Source organism: Anolis carolinensis, chromosome 5 (genome assembly GCF_035594765.1).
Source record: "Anolis carolinensis isolate JA03-04 chromosome 5, rAnoCar3.1.pri, whole genome shotgun sequence".
NCBI lineage: Eukaryota > Metazoa > Chordata > Lepidosauria > Squamata > Dactyloidae > Anolis > Anolis carolinensis.
In genome coordinates, this window is record NC_085845.1 from 39,198,712 (window position 1) to 39,222,097 (window position 23,386).

Consider the following 23,386-nt stretch of genomic DNA (forward strand, 5'->3'; position numbering starts at 1 on the left):
TCTTTCTGCAATGAGATATTCTAAAATTTGTGCATGGGCATACAGAAATATTTTAGAAATACAGGCCTTTTCATTCAAGTCAATGGAAAAATCAGTAAGCAAAATCAGGATGCAGCTGTTATATAACTTGATTATGAAAGCGAATTAAATATTAACGACTGTTTAAATCATTTAGCACACTTTTTAAAGTAAGCCAAAATATAGTAGGGTTTGTTTCTGAGAGAACATTCCAAAGACTCCAAGTCCCTCCTGTGGGATATGTGAGACCTCACTGCAACTGAAGATCAAAGATGTTACAGATCTTTAGCATTAAATGAAGAGAGTTGTTTCATGATAGGTTTCTTGACTAAAACTTTCAATGAAAAATATATGTAGAATATTCACCTAATGTTGCTTTAGTGCAAATATTTAGTTTCCAGTTGTGGATATCCAAGCAGTTTTATGTAAATTGCATGTCTTACATAGCCATCATATAATTTAGTAGGTATTACAGTCATGTCTTTAATAACTAATAGGTGACCTTTACAAACTAATCTGTGAACTCTTCTGTTTTTGATGCCATATATTAAAATTTTAGTCCTTACCATTAAGACCTTGGCTTTTCAATGTCTTGATTCACCATACAGCAACTGATCAATATGTTTACACTAGTTGGGACTAATCAACAGAGTGCCAATCCATGCGGATTACAAATAATCTCTTTTATTTATGTTGATTCTCTATGTACTTACTGACTGACTCACTTATTTAATAACTCACCTTTCTCAGATGGCTTGCAGCATTTGTAGTACACCCTTCAAAGTAGTCCCATCCACTGTCAAACCATTCTTAACAGTGAATAAATTCTTCCTAATGTTAAGATGGAATCTTCTTCTTGCAATTCAAATCTACTGGCTTGTGTTCTAATCACTGGGACAGCAAAAGTGAGCTTATTCCATCTTCTATATTAGTGGTTCTCAACTTGGGGTCTCCAGATGTTTTTTGGCCTGCAACTCCCAGAAATCCCAGCCAGTTTACCAGTTGTTAGGATTTCTGTGAGCTGAAGGCCAAAACAATCTGGGAATGCCAGGTTGAGAACCACTGTCCTATATGGTATTCATTCAGATACTTAAATCTTACTGAAATAAGGAGCTCCCGGTTGTGTAATGGGTTAAAAACTTGTTCTGGAAGGACTGCTGACTGAAAGTTCAGCAGTTTGAATCTGGGGAAAGAGGTGAGCTCCCATCTGTCAGCTCTAGCTTCCTGTGCGGGGACATAAGAGAAGCTTCCCACAGGATGGCAAGGCATCAAACATCTGGGTGTCCCCTGAACAATGTTCTTGCAGACGGTCAATACTCTCACACCAGAAGCGACTTGCAGTTTCTCAAGTTGCTCCTGACATGAAAAAAAGATACTTAAATCTATGTCAAAAATCTTGTTAAAGTTTATTTAATGTAAAACAGCATAAAACATCTTTTAAAAATATATAGGAGTAAAATACAGCACCTTACTGCATAATCAGTTTTGACAGCAAACAAACAAAATCCTCTCAAAATATCCATTAAAGGTATTGATTGACTTTTCATTTCAAGGAAGATCCAACTATATATCATATCACTTCCTCATGGAAATATGTACAGTGTACTCATAGAATTTGTTGAGGATTGGTTGCAGAACACCACATGGATACGAAAATCTGTGCATGCTGAAGTCCCATTATGTACAACAGCAACAATCAAGTTTTGCCTTTTGGAATTTTAAAATATTTTCAAGATGTAGATAGTTGAGTTTATGGATATAAAATTCATAGATATGGAAAGTTAACTGTACCCACCCAACTTTGTGTTTCACATGAGTGATCCTTTCTTCTTCATAAACTGATGTTGTGACTGCGCCTTCGGGGATTATGGTTGATGGTGATGGAATTCGAAGAGGAAGAAAAAACCCTCGTGATGAGGGTTCACTGGAGGAGTTGCGCAGGAAGCGACTTAGAGAGCTATATGGGGGATCTTCTGAGGAAGATTCAGATGGGGAGATGGATGCTGAGGAACAGGTGGTGGCTGGGGAAGCGGGCACTGAATGGGCACAGCCACCGGAGATGTCTGGGGATTTGGGGCCTATGGATACTTCTGAACCTGGGGTTTCTGCAGGAGCTGATCCCAATTGGGATGCTTGGAGAAGGGAGGATGGTTCTTTAAGTGTTCATGGGGCTAAGTGTGGGCAGGATGATTGGGACTCCGACAAATTGCTAGGTACTCCAGATCCATGAGCTCTAGCTGTGTGGAGTTCAGACTCTGAGTAGATTTGGGACACCTGGTGTTTGGGTGTGAGTGTTTGGTCACCCAGGAGGAAGGGGAATAAAATGGGAATGTTTGGCCACTGCACTTTGCGTGTGGCAAGGTGTTGCTGAGGCGCCATTGGGATCTCTGTGTTTCCATGAAGACTGGACTTGGACTATGATTTGAATCTGCTGATATCACCTAGCTTGGCTCTCGCTGTGTCTTATCGTGGACCTGTTTTAGATGACTGCACCCTCTTCGGACTTTGGATTGAATTTGACCTGGCTTCTGTCTACTCCCTCTGACTGACGGCTACTCCCTGCTTCTGACTATTGATTTGTCTTTCGGAATTTCTGCTGCCTCCTGACTTGACCTTGGATTCTTCTGACGACGGCTATTCATCATCCCTTTGAGGCTTTCGGCTTATCTGCACCGTGGAAGCAGCTTTATTGCTTTTCTAGTTTGTTTATTTTCCAGCAATTAACTCTATTTGTTTTCCAAAGCTGAATTGAAGCATTATTTAGTTTTTTATTGAATGCCAGCATGGGAAATTAGCGTGACTCGTTTTTGAGTTATTATTGTCCAATCTACTCTTGAAACACTGAAAAGTGAAGTGTTTCAAGGATATTTCCTGTGTTTATGTTATTTTCTGGCTTATCTTCGGAATAAACTCTGTTTTGTATGTTAACTGGCGTCTGACTCTTGACAACTGATATACTTTAATGAGATTGTGTGATTACTATCCTCCAACAAAATTGATCAAGACTATTAAAGAAACTGTTATATTTGGTACAATTTGCTTTTCTGAAAACAATGGACACAGATATTTAGTAGTGATATGTGACAACAACTGATGCTGGTAGCTTGTATATGAGGCTGAAAGCTCATGTTCTTTTCTGGTTGATTATGAATGGACTTTACTGAATCCTAATTATAGGAACACTGAATCATTGCATGTGTGAAATGCTTCTTAAAAAGCTCTACCTGTCTGGATTCTGTAGATGTCATCTTACTGGAGTATTGTGCTGATGTAATCAGGCCAATGAGGAAAGAGATCATAGTCAGAGTCATATTGAAGAAAGGCCAGAACTAGAGAAATAGACTGTTTGGAGCAGGCAATTTTTGCCTGCCTTATGCTACTGCTACTGTATATGCCCTCCAAATGTGTGACCACTACCATAGTTGTACAAACTGGTTTCAAATGGACATGTCAAACAAGGGACTTGGCAAGCATATGCTATTTTTGTCATACTTTCAAAAAAAAACACGTATAAACAAAATTCTATATAAAGCTCTTTGCAATTGCTTTTTCTCTTTTAAAACACATTTATATTATTTTAGCTAACCATTGTATTTGGAAAGTTTAGATGGACTGGTTATATCACTACAAGCCTTTAACCCTTATTTATAGGGGTGAACATGATTTTATAATGCCCATCACTGTTTTCCCATCGTCATATGGAATGCTTGCCAATAACATCTTTGCTGAGGGCACAACAAAATAACATAGTATAAATACATTGAAAGATATATAGAATGAGAAAGAAAGCCTGACTATAAGTTATAAATGAGTGTACTACAACCTATTAAAGCCATAAATCAGTAGTATGCAGTGTAGCAGTGGGGAGTCTGTATGAAAGGGCAAAGAAAATGTTTGGAATTTAGATACTGTATTCTTCACTATCTCTCTCCCTCAGCAAAAGGCTACCCAGGGAAAGAGCAAAGTATGATAATTTTTTGTAAATTATTTCAAAAGATACTGTATATATGCTTTAGTGTATATTTATGGGTAGATAGTTAATATACAGAGTTCCATCTAAGGGTACATTCAACCTTTTGAATTAATTTTGTGGACCAGTCCTGATATTTTAAGTGAGCATTTTCTAAAGCATTTGGATGATGAATTTCCTCATAGTTGCTACGATAAAACATCTGTCATAGGGCCAATGGAATGTGTTCGGTATTCTATGGAGAAACTGTGTTTTCAGATTCTGGGATAGTTGCTGTGTATATGTGATATTTTCTCTCCGGGGTGAGAAGGGCAGGGTAAAAGTATAGTAAATTAATAAATGTATGGTACATGTTCCTGATTATATTTATTTATTTATTTACAGTATTTATATTCGGACATAAATTCAGAAGAATTGGAAACAATGACATTCCAGCAGAATCTTGCCATTCAGCTACTTGGATTGATCTAGGACTTTAGCCTGCACTGCCCTCTCAATTGATCCCACTTAGAATCCATTGAGGGTACAACTTATGATTGAGCCCTTCTCATGACACAGGGGAACTTCCTGTCCTCGTGTATCATTCTTTGTTAAGGAAATGTCTGAAACAGTTCAAAAAAAGGTCAGGAAGACAGTCTGAGATTGTCTTCTGGAATCAGGAACTAGGATAGAGCTGGAGAAAACACACAAAAACACATGGGATAGGAGTTGTCAAATTTGACTGGATTGAATCACTTCCATGGCATTGAGTACGGGGCGTTCTTATGGGCAGTCTGCTACCATGCATTGACATTTATCTCCCAAAATCCTGCTTCATGGGCCTGGCATGGTAATTATTTAAAGTCAGGTTTCCCCTCAAGTGGTGTCTGGTGTAAGATCAGCTGCTTGGGTCTACTGTAGAGTTGCTGGATTCAAAAGGAAAGTCAGGTTTCCCCCTCAAGTGGTGTCATATGTAAGATCAGCTGTTTCGATCTACTCTAGAGTTGTGGGATTCAATGAGAAAGTCAAGTATCCCATAAGCCTTTTCCCCCAATGTGTTTTCTTTTAAAAATGGAGTGGGCAGGGACTACACTGGGATAAATCTGAAAACATAATTTAGTAAAACTGGCAAAGAAAGACGATGTACAAATAGGAATGTGAAACTATATAATTTAAAGCAAAATGTAGCTAAAAAAAAACCACAAAGTGCAGAAGCTGGGAATCATTGTGCAAATTATCCACTTAAAACATACATTTAGAAAATATAAAAAGGAACAAATTCCTTAGCCTTCATGATGCTCATTGTTTAGGTATTCTTGTCAATAAAACACCCAGAATTTATTAAAAAGCATATCTGTGAACCAGGTATACTTAATCTGAGATAAAATGATAACAATGACATTTTAATACATTTCAGTTCCAGATTTTAAGGCAACAAAATATGGAAAATTACAAAGAAGTGAATAAAAACTATCTGGTGATAAAAGAGCATATCCCAAGTCCATAGTGATTAATTGGGTTTTTTTCTCCTTATGTATATCTCCTTTATACAGTGAAACAATGGGGTAAAGCATTGTCATTTTTGAAAATAGGTATTAAATCTCAAATGATTAATTAAATTGCTTGTATAATGGTATTTTAACATTCAAAGAATTCTAGACTGAATTTAAGACAGAACTCAATTTACTCTTTCCCTCCAAATATTATATATGTACATTTTTAGATGGAATGCAATGTCTGACCCTAAACAGAACCTGTTTATGCAGATAAAATGTCCACATTTGCATTATTTTGGTTTTTTAAAAGTTCAATAACTTCCAGAATCTATAAAGTGAACATGATATGATTGGATCCGAGTTCCTAGCAAGTTGATTTTAGCTACAGCGATGCTAAATGATTGGAAAGCAAAAGCTCAGAGAAAATCTGCATATAAAAGGCAGAAGAAATATGACACACATTTACAGCAGGTAAACATATAACCTCTAGACTTGCAAGCATTGCAGTTTAACAACTTATATTTTGCAAACAGGGCACACCCTGAAAATGGCTTTTTGTTCTACTGTTTTTTCCCCTTTGACAAATGGGCACAACGAGTCACCTGGGGGGGGAGGTGAGGATTATATCACAAAGAGAGGACAACCATGTGAAGTACAGTCAGCCCTCTGTATCCACAAATTCAACAATTCATGGCTTGAAAAAATATATATATTTAAATTCGCCAAAGTCCTTTTATTTTATACTAGCTTGGGGACCTGGCGGGGCCCGGGTTATTAGAAGAAGGCATTGTTTGTTTTGGGATGTTTGGTAATATCACTGAAGTTTGGTCCAGAACCATTGTTGGTTGGATTCAGGGTTCCCTAGGTAAAGATGAACTACAACTCCCAGATCTGAGGTCAATCACCCCCAAACCAGGCCCATATGCACAGTTTGCCATGTTGGTCTGTGTGCCAAGTTTGGTCCAGATCTGATGTCAGCTGGGTTCAGTGCTTGCTGGATGCAGGTGAAGTATAACTCCCAAAATCAAGGCCCATTTCCACTAACCCCTGCGCTATGTTCAGTTGGTCGTGGGGCTTCTCTGTGCCCAGTTTGGTCCCAGTCCATTGTTGGTAGGGGTCACAGTATCAGTGAAGGTACTGCAGGTATCAACATCCATGGTAAGTTTGATCCAGATCCATAGTTGGTTGGTTGGGTTAACAGTGATCTCTGGATATAGGTCAAGTAGAAGTTCTGTAAATCATTGTGAATTCTCCCCAAACCTTGTTCAGTTGCTGATCAATTCCTCTGTTAACTGTGTGCCATAGGAAAGGGTTAAGGGAGAGGCAGTGGGCAAGGTCATGCAAATTAAGGAACCCTGGGATGTCCATTCTGGAGAGAGAAAAAACAGAACATCTAGGATGAAATGAGTCTTCATTTGGGTTGGGGGGCAGAATGGTATTTGTGAGGACACTGGCAGGGTTTGGGATACATGTTCATGGTGCTCACTATAACCTACATGTCAGTGGAGGGAGGGCCATGGGTGTCTCCTGCTCATTGGGAACTATAGCCTGTTTGTGGAGGCAGGAGGCTGTCTGTGTAAATGGAAACCTTCTTCACATACACACATACACATTTTTCACTTTTATTATGTGTATAGATAAGGAAAACTATTTTACTACACAATTATTTATAATGGGAATTGAGTTTTCATGGATTTTGGTATTCACAGAAGGTCCTGGAAGCAAACCCCTGGAACCAAACATAGTGTACAGCAATTTGAATAAGGTAACCTACCAACCATTTACCTCTCATATATGCCTTGGAATCTTATGCAGTTCTGCACTATTATACATGTCCTTAAATTAATGAGTATAATTGCTGAGTAAATTTATCAAATAATTTCCATTTTCCAATTTCCAATTTCGATTTTTCATCAAAATCCAATTGAGTAGGAGAAACGTTAGATGGGGTTAAGTAAACTGATGGTCAACATAAATAAAAGGCAGTAATTGCTACTCGGTCGTTTATCAGTCCATCTCACTGGCATTCATTCTGCTGTGAATAGTAGGGTTGTCCAAATATTCGTTATGTTTCTCGTTTCGTAATTATTTCGGATTGTTCTCGTTTTTTGAAATGAGTATTGAAACGTTTTCCCTGGGTGCAACTGGCAATGTAATTCGAACCATCATTGGCCCATTCTCTAATTGTTTCTTAAAATTTTCGTTAATTTTTTTCCTTCCAAAAATTTTTTAAAATATTTTTTAAAAATTATTTTTTATTTATTTTTTTGTTTCTGCAACCTAACATGAATGGGAGCCTAGCGCAGCCTAACATGGCCGCTCCCTGGCCAATCAGAGTCTTCCACGATGGCTGCCAAAGGTGGGGGCTAGCGTCCTCCATGTCTACGTGGAGGATCTCTATGAAAATCCCCAACCGCAGCCAACCCAAGCCATTCTGGGTTGGGATACCGAGGAGAGAGGGTGTTTGGCGCGCGCTGGGAAGCTGCTGCTTGCTTGTTTGGGGGAGAGAGGGCTAACTGGGGGTAGAGTGTTTCTGTTGTTGCTGGTTCGATATTGTGTTTTTTTGGGGGGAAATTGGCTGGGGGCTTGGGGCAGAGTCCTTGCTTTGGCTGGCTTTAGGGAACTTTTTTTTCCAAAGGACGTCTGCGTTCCTGCAAGTGCATTGCTTCCCTCCCGCTCCGTTTGTAATCCCAAGCCCCCGGGCTGAGTGTTATTGCAGCAATCACAAAGATGCACATTGTTTTCAAACCTAAAGGGTATATTGGAAGAAATAGTTTCCAAAGGACGTGGGCACTCCTGCCAAGGCATTGCTTCCCTCACGCTCCATTTCTATTCCCAAGCCTTGGGCTGAGTTTTATTTCTGCAATCACAAAGTCAGACATTGATTTGATTCAATAGAGGGTCCACAGCAATTTATAGTTTCCAAAGGACGTTGCCAATCCTGTCAAGGCATTGCTTGCCGTGTGCTGCATTTCTAATCCAAAGTCTACACAAGTAGAAGAGGGACTTTTACAGTGATAAGAACCCAATTGAACAGGAAATAAGACTTTCAAACCAGGAACAGGTTTCTTCAAATATTGAAAAATAGTGTATTATAAAACGTTATGAAAATTTGCCAAAAATCATAGGAGACAGGAAACATCCTGCAATTTGTTGAGCAAAGAGTGTGGAATGTGTTCTCCCACTGTACCAAATTTGATGAGAATAGCTCAAGAAATGAGGGTGGGAGACCCCCAGAAAAGTCCCCCCCCCAGTTTCCTGTTTTTTGGCGATTGCGCATGCGCGTCCGCCATTTTAGAAACATTTTAGAAACATTACGAATTTTCAGAAATATCCGAAAATTTTGGGTGAAACATTAAGAAATAATTTCTACATCGAAGAGCCGGCACCCCCTACTTTAGAAACGAGAATTGAAACATTTTTTCCATCGATCGGACAAGCCTAGTGAATAGAATGAATCACACTATTTATACATTACAAATAATCTATCAGAGTTGACAGGAAATATTATCACCCTTAACAAAATGCTGTATGGTAAATATTTCCTAATTACTCGTAAACTGTTGTTGTTTTTGTGTTAAACTTTTTTTAAAAAAAATTACATAATAACAAAATCCTTTCTAATAACAAGCAAGAAAAGAGATGGCTAGAGAGCGTGTGGCGAGAACTCCGTGACGGAGTATCGAGATCAGCCTATAGGGCTTTCATGGAGTCCTATGAACATGCTATCATTGAAGCAAAGCGAGCATATTACGCCTCTCTGATAGCGTCTGCCAGCTCACGCCCAGCAAAATTGTTTAAAAATTATTCGATCTTTAACGACGGTCCCTATCGTCCCAAAAAGTGATAATCAGGCCCTTTCAGCCGAGGCTTTTCAGAGCTATTTTACCGACAAGGTCTCGCTACTACGCCGGGACCTCCCTGCCACAATCGACACCCGTCGATTACTGGTAAAGAGTCTGGGAGTCCTCTTGGACCCTTCATTGACGATGGAGGCCCAGGTCTCCGCCGCTAGCAAAACTGCCTTTTTTCATCTTCGGCAGGCTAGACAGCTAGCCCCCTATCTGTCCAGGGACAACCTGGCGACGGTGATCCAGGCTACAGTCATCTCGAGACTGGATTACTGTAATGCCCTTTACATTGGCCTTCCTGTGTCGGTGATCCGGAAGCTCAAATTGGTGCAAAATGCAGCTGCCCGGCTCGTTGTGGGAGTCCCAATAAGATGCCACATAACACCAATCTTACGGCAGCTGCACTGGTTACCAATTGAGCACCGGGTCACTTTCAAAGTGATGGTGCTTACCTTCAAGGCCTTACATGGTCTAGGGCCGATGTACCTGAGGGACCGCCTCACTCCCTACAAACCCCAGAGATCCCTCCGTTCTGAGGACCAAGACCTGTTGGAAGTCCCCAGTTTTAAGACCTTGCGTCTAACAACAACCAGATGCAGAGCCTTTTCAGTAGTGGCGCCATCTCTCTGGAACACCTTGCCACCTGAAGTTCGTGCCTTGCGGGACTTGTCGGCCTTCCGCAGGGCATGTAAGACACATCTGTTTCGACAGGCTTTTGAGTTCTGTTGTTGATGTTTTAAAAGGTGCTTTTAGGATGTTTTTAAGATGTTTTTTAAAGATGTTTTTAAGATGCTTTTTAAATTGTTGATTTTAGCCGGTTCTTGTAAGCCGCTCCGAGCCCTAAGGGAGTGGCGGCATATAAGTTTGAAAAATAAATAAATAAATAAATAAATTCTTTCTATTAAAAAGAAAGATGAAATTTCAGTTGGTGTAGAGCATGACTATAACAATCTTAACTGTAATTAGACATTATGAACAAACTGAGTTAGTACAATTCCTTTATTAGTAGTATCACTTTCATATTTTCAAACCAAAAGGCACTGGTTTAGCCTGTATTTTATGATTTGGGGTCTGAGGAATGAAAAGTCCTCTCATTTAAGTACATCAGCATATACATTAGTTTCTCCCTTGTTGTTGTTGCTCAATTTAGATTGATAAAAATGTCTTCTTTCTCCTAATTAAGACAGGGGAATATGTGGGGGAATAAGAATAGTGGCTACAACATAAACAATCAAAGGCATATTTAATGATAGGTCTTTGCAAATATGATCCACAGACAGACTTGAGGGGCAGAGCAATTTCCAGAGATTTTCTGTGCTTTCCACTATCATGTCATCCTGTATTGTTTATGCATGTGTGTCAAACTAGGCACAACAATTTTAATGGGGTTTGATAAGCTTGTTAAATTGAAATCTTGACAGGATTATCAAAATACATTCAAGTTGAATGAGCACTGGGATTGAAACCACAATATTTATGGAATGGAGTTATTGGGGTGTAGTGAACCTTACCTATTAGGCCTGGAATGAAGCCTGGGAAACAGTGAGTGGGGCAAGCCTCCATTTTGTTGAGGAATGCCAGGCAGCCATCTTGAGTGTGGTTAGAAAGGGGGAGGAGCTTAGAGAAAGACTCCTAGGATTGGCCAACCAGAGCAGATGGGAGGAGCCAAGTCTTAGAGTGCAGAGGGGGGGGGAAGAGAGCTCCAGGGGAGTTCTGTTTTGAGGTTTGAAGAAGGGAGTTCTGCTTTAGGGTTTGAAGAGAGCAATTCGGTTTTGGAGTTGGGAGTGTGTGTGTGAGTGAACTAAAAGCTGTGGAAACTGACAGGCTAGGTCAGGCAGTTTGGATCTCTTGGGGGAAGATAACTCAAGGGATTGACTCTCACTACTGGGCTGGTTAATAGAAGGACTCTAGGTTAGAGTTAATTAACAACCCAGGGGAACTCGTATCTATTCTCAGCAAATAGAGTGAGTGTTTTTGTGACCAATAGATAGATTGGTTGGTTGGAACTGTTTGAAACTAAGTGAAGTAATCTGAAACATACAACTAAGTTAAGCTGAAGAACGTCTGTAACCGATTACGCTTATGAACCTCTCTGAAGTAATCATTTGCCTGTTTTTAAGAAAATAATTTTTTATTCTAATTTCAATTTTCAAAAGCCTCTACAGTGAATCTTTCTATCAAGGTGCCTTTATAAAAGTTCCAGCAATAGAACAATAAAATACCACAGAAAAGTCTCATAGTGAACATCAGTTTGGGAGCCAGGGGTAGAAACAGTGTGGGCAGGGAATGGGAGAAGCTTGCCTCAGACACATTTAACAACAAAAATCCTAAAGACATTTTAAATTGGTGGCAGCTACCATTTTAAAAGGAAATCTAAAATCAAACGGTATATCCTTACCTCTCACATACGTGTGCATGCGTGAGCGTGAGTAGAGTGGAGAGTGGGTACGTTATATTTGGTGTCAGCTCCTTTTGTTATATTGGAGGCAGAGCTGGGATAGAAGATTCCCCCCGCCTGATGAAGGAGTAGCCTCTTAGCCTCTGCCCGCTCGCTCATTTCCTTTATATGGGGTTAGTGAATCATCTAGAACACATGGCTACTAAACCTCTCTTTTTACATAATATGTTTAAGGAAAAGCCAGCTAGATCACACCATCAAAGAACCATTTCATCTAAAATCCTGTTTCCTACTATGGTTGAAAAATAAAAATAAATCATAGCTCTCTCCTGTGCTTGCTATTGGAACTATTCAGAGGCATAATACCATACCACTGAATACAGAGTTATGAAGTTACATTAGCTAAAGAGGGGCAGAGCAATTTCCAGAGATTTTCTGTGCTTTCCATTATCATGTCATCCTGTATTGTTTATACATATGTGTCAATGTACATATTTTTGTGTATGCATTAACAGAAAAATGCCTCTACATGTTTGCGTGCATTTCTCAAGAAGTCACATTCATAAACCCAAAACTGTTTGGCTGACTTTCAAAATGTACCCCTTTGTGGTGTATTTACTGTCAGTCATGCTTCCCCCTTTTTTCAAACACAATGTGCAGATACCTGGCTACAAATCATATTTGTATCCTGTTTAGTTGAATAAATCTAAATGCATCAATCTATGTATTTTTTAAAAAGAGTAAAGTTCTCACATATCTTTAATCATATCTAAATCAAACAGATCCTCCATGAAATTTTCTATCTTCCTCTTAAAGAATGAGACTGTGTACACACTTCCCTGCCCATATGTACAATTAAGGTATGGCAGGACAGGGTGGTTGTTTCTTTTCCTACTTCTCACTTTCTCCAGTGTTGATGTTTCTTCTGGTGACAGACCAACCAACCATCTTTGGCATTACTATGGAAATTATTCCTTTCACAATAATATTGTCAGTGAGTCCTTTATTCTTCCATGTGCACATTGTATTAGTTGAAGACCATTTTGCATATCATCCTATTATTAATACAAACATGTAGAGTAACAGGGAATCTGTTGGCAGCCCCTCCACCAAGGAATAACTGCCACTCTGGGACCAGAGTGAAGAACAGGGGCGGGGGAAGGAAGACATCATACTAACCTGTCTCCTGTTCCTTCAGTTGGCAGCCCCTCCCACCAAGGAATAACTGCCACTCTGGGACCAGAGTGAAGAACGGGGGTGGGGGGAGGAAGACATCATACTAACTTGTCTCCTGTTCCTTCAGTTGGCAGCCCCTCCCACCAAGGAATAACTGCCACTCTGGGACCAGAGTGAAGAACAGGGGCAGGAGGAGGAAGACATCATACTAACCTGTCTTCTGTTCCTTCAGTTGGCAGCCCCTCCCACCAAGGAATAACTGCCACTCTGGGACCAGAGTGAAGACAGAGTTCGGCAGTGGAACTCTCTGCCCCGGAGTGTGGTGGAGGCTCCTTCTTTGGAGGCTTTTAAGCAGAGGCTGGATGGCCATCTGTCGGGATTGCTGTGAATGCAATTTTCTGCTTCTTGGCAGGGGGTTGGACTGGATGGCCCATGAAGTCTCTTCCAATTCTACTATTCTATGATTCTATTATTCTATGAAGAATCGGGGGGCCAGGAAGACATCATACCATCCTGTCTCCTGTTCCATCAGTTGGCAGCCCCTCCTACCAAGGAATAACTGCCACTCTGTGATATCATACCAACCTGAGAGCCAAGAAAATAGTTTCATCTTGTCTCCTCTGCCATAGCAATATGCTATGCTAATTTACACACACACACACACACACACACACACACACACACACACACACACATATATATAATATACAATAATTTATAAATATGTAATATATTGTATATACTTATAATATTGATAATAATATAATGTAATATAATATAATATTAATTATATATTATATATTAAATGTAATATAACTAATAATATTACCATATAATGATATAGTACAATATAGTAATTTAATGCTTATATTGTGCTAATCTAATAATATATTGTTTGTACATTTGATTTGTAAGCTGCTCTGAGTCCCCTCCAGGTTGAGAAGAGCGGGATATAAATGTAGTAAATAAATAAGTCTTATGGTTGAGATAAGAAATAGTTTTGTTAACAGTAAAAACCAGGGTGTGTGTGTGTGTTTGTGTGTGACAATTCTAAACCTGTTGTTGTTGTTGTTGTTGTTGTTGTTGTTGTTGTTGTTGTTGTTGTTGTTGTTGTGTGCCTTCAAATCAGTTCTGACTTCTGTGACCCTAAGATGTTCACCTATCATTGAGTTTTCTTCACAAGATTTGTTCAGATGGGTTTGTCCTTGTCTTCTTCTGAGACTGAAAGTGTGTGATTTGCCTAAATTTCCCTAGTGGGTTTCTATGACTGTGCGGATTCGAACCATGGATTCTGGAGTCACAGTTAACAGTCAAACCACTACACCATGTTGGCTCACAGTTTTTAATTCTACACCTTCTTACCTGGAAATAAGTCCAGTTGCACCAAATTTAACATAAATCTAAGTTTACGTGTAAAAGGCTATACTGTAAATCTTGCCCTTATAATAAAACATGGCTTTGCCTTAGATTAACCTAAGGAGAACACAGAATCACTTTAAGAGGGAGTCATTTTCTTGTTTGTTCAAGGTATTGAATCAAATAAGTGAAGCTGGATGTATCCCAGGCATATGAGTCAATTTGGTAACATAACAATGTCAAAATACTTGATGTAGTGTATTTTGTTCATTGACATTAGCCTTTTTAGTTTCATCTGTCAACACAAACCAGTAATTACTTTCACTGCCAGAAATGACACTACGATCTACAGCTGTTATTTGTCTCATTCCAGATCCTTATTCCCCAAGTTCACTTCATTTCCCCACATGCCCAATTTTGAGATGTAGTATATGGCTTCCTTTCTTCCCATGCCTCATAACCATAACTCCTTTCCTCTCACAGTGCTTCTAAATTAATCTTTTTGACAAAAGTTTTGCAATGCTGCAGAGATTCAAATAAAATTAGAACAAAGTGTGATGAGTCACCATCCAGAGTCAGAGACCCTTCAAAAAGGCTTTTCACCCATAGTTAAAAAAAATACCATGTGATAGCTTCCAAGGCAGTACAGTGGCAAATCTGCAAAATGCTTTCATATGAGATTTAAAGAAGTTTGATTCAGCAAGTAGCTGCTCATTTAAATTTTGTATTAAACCAGGAATGGTTCCATTGTTCCATAAATGCTGGGGATCACCTTTTTCCACCTGAAGATCTTATTATTTTGATATAAACTAGAGGTGTGCACGGTACCAGTTTCTCCCATTTCATTCATTCTTTCATTCCTTTTGTTTTGGGCAGGAGCACAAAATGGGAACCCCTCCCTCTGAACAAAAATAACCTCAGAACGAGAGAAAGTGGGAGCAGGTATTGTTTCCTTTCCTTGCCTTTGGGGAAAGCAAAGCCTCAAATGCAGAGATTGACACTAATGGCCATTCATAGACACACACTAAACTAAATTCATTGAGTCAATTGGATGCTAGTAAAACTCAAAGACTAATTTTTAATCCCAGCACTTAATGATTATTTTCTTAGAATCCATTTTATCATTGCAGTTTCATTATGTATTCTCACTGATCAGTTTGCTTTTAAAATTTAGTTAAATGATGAAGTGAATGATGGGACATGGTTTCCTCTTTGAGCTGCTCATATTACCACACAACTGATCTGGCCCCACGTCACAGCAGTTTGTCTTAATATAGTGCTTTGTCCACAGGATTTGTTCTACTTTAGTGCTGCTATTTTTAAAATGTGTGTGTGTGTGGTCAAAAAGACTACAAACAAGCAGCACACTCTGTTCTAAGCAATATAGATATTACTGTCAAGCAAACAGTTTTGGAAAATTAATTAACTTACAACAGTTTACTTCATATAAGGGAAACAGAGAAAGGCAAAATAAACCAGGGGTATGAAGTCAAATTACTCTCAGTAGAAAATATATATAATATAAGAATGCAAGATTTGGCCCATTGACTCCAACACTAGTCATTCATTTGTTCTTTGGAAAGAAGACTTTGGTTGTTTTAATGCAAATATTAATCTACAGCCAATTTCTTTTTTCTTCTGCTTGATTTCCCCCAAAGAAATGCAATTCATAAAGTTTATAACCTTTCCTCAAATATCTGAGAACACAATACAGTTTGTGGCAAATACAATTTGAAAAGTCATCCTATTAAACCCTATGGCCGTAATTAGCTGCTTCTTCTTTGATATCTCTGTTATGTGTAGATAATAGCATTAATAAATAAATATTTCATTTTAAGAAAGATTCACAAGTAAATATATTTCTCACACACCTATATATGTCTCTATACCACTAACAAGTCTGTTCTTCTGACAATATGCCAATATGGGTTTTGTTTCATTCCCTTGCTGCTGAATGAAATCTCAGAACTTTGCCACTCTTATGAGATTTTCTGTCTTCTAGAACTATCTAATCTTAGAGGATTCTGAAGTTGCATGAGATTTGGGTTTAAGGCTACCCTGCACTTTTTCCAGCCTCCTTTGGTCTATATCAGTGTTGAAGAGGCTGACTTGAATATCCAGGCTAAGTGTTTTTGTTAATTGGGAGCAATGGCTTAATACTGCTTCTATGCTATCCTCTCAAATTATTTTTAATCTAAAAAGTCCTTACTCATTCCTGTCCTTTGAAATTGCATTAACTATTTTTTACTCTTGGAGCAGCCATGTAGGCTTCATGCTCTTACCTTGTTCTTAGGTTCATTGCTCCTGATCTTGGAGCATTGTCTTTATGGCATTTTTTAAAAACACTTTATGGGTGTTTGAGCTTGGCTTTTATAGGGAGAGGATTTTATGTATATTTCTTTTGGCAGGAGATGGTGATAAATTTTTCTAAAGCATACTGTCAACTAAAAGTACTTGAGTAAACTAGTCCAGGGTCTACTGAAGGAACTCTCTCCACAGTTGCCCTCCTTGGATGAAGAAGATGGTATTGTTGATGTTAGGGCCCTGACAGATGCACAAGAAATACAATGTTGGCTGTACTCAGATCCTAGAGGGTTTAGAAATGTCATTGTACTGGGGAGTGTTGAATAACCTTTATAAGGCCAAATTGGAAATCTCATTCTGGTGGACTTCAGATACTGGAAATTCCTACTGGTAGATGTAGGAAAGGAAAAAAGAAAAGACACAGGAACTGCGGAGTAGCCAATGAAACACAGAGAAGAAATTGGAGATATCTCTCATGATGCTCAGAAGATTCTTGTTGTATTGTTTTTTAAAAGTCCAAACCATTTTCACCTGTCTATACTTGCAAAGCCTTCATCAGAGCAACTCATTTCTTTTTTAAAAACAACATATAAAAATATGATACCACATTATATAAAACTGTTATTTTGTTGGTACACTGCATGTAGCATATACATATCTATTAGGATTCAAAGTTCAGAAATTTCTGGTCCAGAAACTTTCAGACCCCAAATTGAGCATCCCTTATCTAGAATTTAAAAATACTCCAAAATTCCAAATTATCACCACGGGTACCTGAGAAAGTGACACATTTCTGATGGTTCAATGTGCACAAACATTGTTTCATGCACATTATTATTAAAAATATTGTATAGAAGTACGATCAGGCTAGGTATATCATTAGTTTATGAAACACAAATTACTTGAAGGCACACAACAACAACAAGAATTCAAGTATATATATCTATGTTGCTTGCCACATTTTAAGTGAAATATAAATTGAATAAATTGGTACCTTAGACCACAGCATTGTTATCACAGTCATAGAACAGAAGCACAATGGTTTAAATATATATTTGTAAAGCATGTTTATGGCCTTGGTTGAATCTAAAGAAGGGGATCAATAAGGCATTTTCTCTGGTATAATACAACACTTATGAAATAAGTCATATCCTTACAGCAGTACGCAGATGCAAGCCATGGGTCAAAAATATAAACAAGAGAGGTTATTAAAAGGCCAAGAAAATATTTTTCTGTATGTGATTCTCCATGCTGATAACAAACTATCACTACTTTTCCCCCTGTAAAGGTCATTTGTAATACTTAATCAGTATTTAGAACTAGTTTCATTTGGGAACTCTTCCAAGACTGTGAAAATCGTTTAAAAGGATAGTTCAGCAGTTGAACGGGATTGCCATAATCATTCTCTGGAAAGGGGAGCTGCAGATAGTGATTTTATATGATCCACTTAACAAAATGAACCAAAGGTGAATGTGAGGTGATCCATAACAGGCTGTATTGATAAAAGTGTGCTACATAGAGCTTAGCCAGTAAATAAAGTTGTTTACAAGATGCCAACATTATCCACAGTATGGAAAGATAGCCAAAACCCAGAACAAGAAACTAATACAGGAAAAAGATAGTTGAGCCCTGTCTTTCCTGATGTCTAGTGGTGCTTCTATACATGTTTTGACCAGTATTCACAGCTATAGGATAGCCAGTAAGAATGGATGTTGTTCTGGTAGGAATTATATTCTCAAGTAAAGACTTTCTCTCATCATTTTAGAAATTAAGCCAATTGCGGAAGAAGTATGCATGGTCTAGGAGCACGTCAGTACTGGGCAACATAATATCTTTACATTAAGACATCACCATAGATTGCCACATGTTCTTATAGTTCGGTATTGTGGGCTAGTAACTGAATATAGTCATATTGGTGACATATGGGGCCTCCTCCTACAACTACTGTGACGCCTCTAAGCTGCGTGAGCACTGGAAGCAGTTTGAGTGGGGAATAAAGCAAGGTCTCTCAAGAGAATTCCAGGTTCAATGTCCAAGGCAGGAAAAACAAGGCAAGGCAAGGAAGCAAGGCAAAGTTGATCGTGATGGAACTGAAATGCAGCCCAGTCTTGACAGGGAGATGAGACGCAATGCCCGGTCTACTCAAGAGTAGCGCGCTGTCAGGCCGCTGAGGTACATGGGAACAAAAGTCGATGTTAACCTTCCAACTGACACATTGACACCGCGATGGCTAGCCTGTGCCCAGAACTTTTATGGGACTGCAAAACTTCTCCGAACCAGGTGCCTGAGTTCACATTTTCCCAAGGGAAACATACTGAAGACGACAACTTGCCAGATGTAAACCTCCTTGAAAACTCCCAAGGGAATCGGTTTAATTAGAATCCTTTCTCTCCGCTAATCTCGCACTTCGTCTCCGAATCTCCTTTCTCAGTGTTTTGAGAAACGACTTCCTATCAAAAACAACACTTTCCGGGGAACCAGGCTCTGTTTCAAGGGCTTTTGTAATTAGCTTTGGACCCAAACTGTCAACAGGGGACATCTGGAAGGGAACGAAATCTTGCTGAGTTGGGAAAAACCCCATATCCTCTTCAGTCTGATCTATAATGGCTGCGGGGTCATGACTCGAGGGTCTCTGAGACATCACAACTACCTTGAAGTGAATTTGACAAGAGCAGCTGAGAGGTGCTTCCTAGCACAGTTCCAAACCCTTAGCCATTGTTCAATCCAAGTGCCTCCTAGCTATCCTTGAGCACTACAAGAAGAAAGAATTAAATGGGACACAGAGTCTGCTGCTGCTTCTCTCAATGTACAAGAGCATCCAGAACATGCCTGGGTACATCCTGGGTGCAGGTGATCAGTCTTTGGTAGATAAAGATTTGTTGGCTACTGCTATGCATACTGAAGCAGTGCTATCTACATAGGGAAGAAACAGTAGAATCCAAGTACAGTGTACCAGCATTAGTGTGCTGGCAGAATGAAGTCAAACCATCATACTAATTGTCAGACAGCTATTGAAAAACTGGGGCCAAAAGGAACACGCTCTTTCCTCTGCCTCTCTACCTGACTTTTGACCTCATCGGACAGGGCAATTTGCCCATCATATGTCTCTTGCTCTCCGCTTTCACCATGGGACCCATTACACAATGCACATCTACTTCCAGCTGGGCTCCTTGAGGAAAGGGCAAAGCAAGCAGCATACTCCACCACAGTGGCAAAACATGGGTGCTTCCCGTGTTGCTTTTGCTACAATGGGGGGGGGGGGGTAATTCAGGCAATATGGGGTGTGGGGTGACAAATTCTCCATGCTCCCTGCCAGGACCCTCCCCCCCCCCCCCCCCGGATTTGCCACAATACATGGTGAATCTCTCAGTTAATGCGATAAGGTCCTTTACTATGCACAGATTCCCATACAATACACTTTTTTTTTCTAGGATGGATTCACTATCTGCCCAAAATGAATGTATAGGAGCAAAAGGGTGCAAGAATGGCAAACATGAACTGGAATTGCTTTCTGACAATCATCATAGAAGCCCACTGACAGATGGAGTGATATGGCCTTGGGTCTTGCTCAGTCAGTGAGGGAAATATTATTGATTGATAGTATGCTGTGAATTTACAACTGTGTAAACACTTAAGAATACAGAGATCAGTCTGTGCTAGCTTCAGGCTTTGGTGGCAGAAGGCGGTATGTTATTTCCATGGGAGACAGTCACATGATATTTTGCTGTCCTTGAACATTTCCCTTTATAAAGGTAACCTTGGCAATAATTCCCTTGTCTGAAAACACGACTGCAATCGCTATATGGAAAAACAGATGTGCTCCAGGACCTACTCCTGGATAAGCATGACACCCTAATTTGTCTAATAGAAATCAGGCCAGAGATGAAGTTGGGAGGGCGGGGAGTGTTAATTTTTCCCCACTCCCTCTTGCTGGGCTCTCTGTGCAATAAAGTTGTCCCAGTCCACAAGCTACTGGATCTGAGTTTCAAATTGGTAGAATAGGGATCTTGTTGGTGTATTGTCCATTTCTCTGTCCTTCCTAAAGCGACTGAGTTTGTCTTATTAGTGGAAGTGTTGGAGTTCACCTGGCTTGCTGTGTTGGTGAATTTTTAACATACAGGTTGAGAACATGCTGTTAGGAATGTTTTAGGACTTCACGTCCTACATGATTTGTATGGGTCTGTCTCAAGTAATATCTGGTGACACCCAATGCCAAAAGAAACTCAATTAGTTTGAAAGGAACGGATTTGTTCAATATTGGAAAGACTTAACACCTTGAAATAATCCAGACATTCTTTTTTCTTTTTAATGCATACTATCTAATTCAAAAAGCACCGGATAGTAGAAGGGCAGTGGCAATTTGCAGCACTTATTAAAATTTTCCTTTCAATCTAATATCAGATCATAAAAAATAGTAATGGAGTACTCCTGACCTTTTTATTAAAGTGTGAATTAGTAGTCTAATGACAGTATTCAAACAGGCAAAAAGTATAAGCTCCTTTTGATGGAAAATAATATAAAGAAGTGCTTTCCTACTGTGAACCATCTCAACTTGTGAAATAGCATTGTGGTACAAATGATCTTTGCAAAGCGTGCTACATGCTGGTACATGTGGCAACAAAAGGCAAAAGTTATTTTTGCAGGTCTGTCCGCCATATTGCTGTCTTTGCCGTGATTAGAGCTCACAGCATGACATCCAAGGACATTAACTTGACACTGAGTTAGCTCAAGGATGATATTATTCTCTCCTTCTGCCTCATTCTATGTACGGTGTGTGTGTACATGCACATGCCCATATTCCATGTGGATAACAAAGTTATAACTCTGAGTTTCAATGCAATATGCAAACTTTTCAAATAAGAGGTTTTCCAGGCATTGTTACAAGAGGGATTATGAGCAGATAATATCATCATTGCTGTTTCTTCCACCAGGGATGGCTTATCTATATTTCATTATAATACAAGAGATATTAATTAATTGAAAATTAGGAATGGGGCCCTAAAACAAAGAGTTTATAGTCTGGTTTTAAAAATAGAATAAATGGGGAGTGAAGAAAACTTGGTGGGTGGGCTGAGGGCTTTCCATGGATGGAAGGCCTCTATTTGTGCACGGGAAACCAGTGACACTGATTTCAACTTGGTGGTAGATGTTTCAGTAGCCCTATTCCCTGCAGCTCACCCCACTCCATTCTCTAAGGTCTCTCAACTCTTTATTTAGTTTTTTCAGGAGTCTGGAGAAGGTAAAGACTTCTGCCAGTCCAGGGATGCATCTATACTGTAGAATTAATGCTGTTTGACATGACCTTAACTGTCATGGCTCAGTGCTGTGGAATCTGGAATTTGTAGTTTAGTAAAGCGCCAGCAATCTTTGGCAGAGTAGTCTAAAGACCTTGAAAATGTACAACTCCCATAATTCCATAAAATTGAACTATTAATGTTCATTAATAGGTGTCCAAACCTGCTATTCATTCAAGAGCTTAGATACAACACACACACACAAACAACATTAATGAATAAATAGGACTAGAACAGTTACATTTTAAACTGGTGATGAGAACATGCATTTAGAGCAGTGGTTCTCAACCTGTGGGTCCCCAGATGTTTTGGCCTTCAACTCCCAGAAACCCTAACAGCTGGTAAACTGTCTGGGATTTCCGGGAGTTGTAAGACAAAACACCTGGGGACCCACAGGTTGAGAACCACTGATTTAGAGGTTGTATACCAGGGGTCCCCAAACTTTTTAAACAGGGGGCCAGTTCATGGTCTCTCAGACCATTGGAGGGCCGGACTATAGTTTTTTAAAAAACTATGAACAAATTCCCATGCACACTGCACATATCTTATTTTGAATTTTTTAAAAAAAACAGAACAGAACAAATAAAGCCTCAATGTTAATAATAATAAAGAGGGTTGGAAGAGATCCCTTGGGTCATTTAGTCCAACCCCCTTCTACCTTTGTGCACCAAAAGCACAAGCAAAGCACCAGTGACAGATGGCCACCCAGCCTCAATGTTGATATAATAATAATAATAATAATAATAATAATAATAATAATAATAATAATACCCTGCTTTTTCTCTCCACATTTATACATTATTTTAGTAGTTATTCACTATTTTAAGTCTTTATCAACCAATCGTGTGTTGATAAATTGCCTCCTTCTCCTCCCATTGCCGCTTGGGCTCCTTTTCTCTTCCTTTGGCTTCTCCTTCCTCCCTTACTTAGGCTGTAAATTGTAATTTTTTATGATTTACAATAGTCTTTTAGAGTTTATTGAAAAACTGTGAAACAGTGAATCCGCGAAAAGTGAACTGCGAAGTAGTGAGGGAACACTGTAACAATCTGAAAAAACAGAAGATCTTTAAAAGGTTCCAAAATCCTGAAATAGTATTCTCCTATTGTACAGTTACCTTAATATTCTGGCCTAAATTCACTGAAAGCGACAAGCACAGTGATTGTACAACCATCTTAATGTCCTAGTTTAAATATTCTGAAGCTATATAGAGACGGATGTTGTTAATATTTGGATATGAATACCAGGTGCCATAGACTATATGTTACAAGAGGACAATGGCAAATCAACTCTGAGTATTCCTTGACTGAGGACTTAGAATCTATTGAGAGTACAATTTATAATGGAACCCTCCCCACGACGTAGGGGGACTTCCTGTCAGCACCCATCATGCTTCGTTAGGGAAACATCTGAAACAGTCCCAAAAAGGGGATGGGAGAGAAAATGGTCAGAGATTATCTCTGGACTCAGGAACCAGGATATAACTGGAGAAAACACAAAAAAGCCCATGGGATAGGAGCTGCCAAATTTACCCACGTTGAATTGT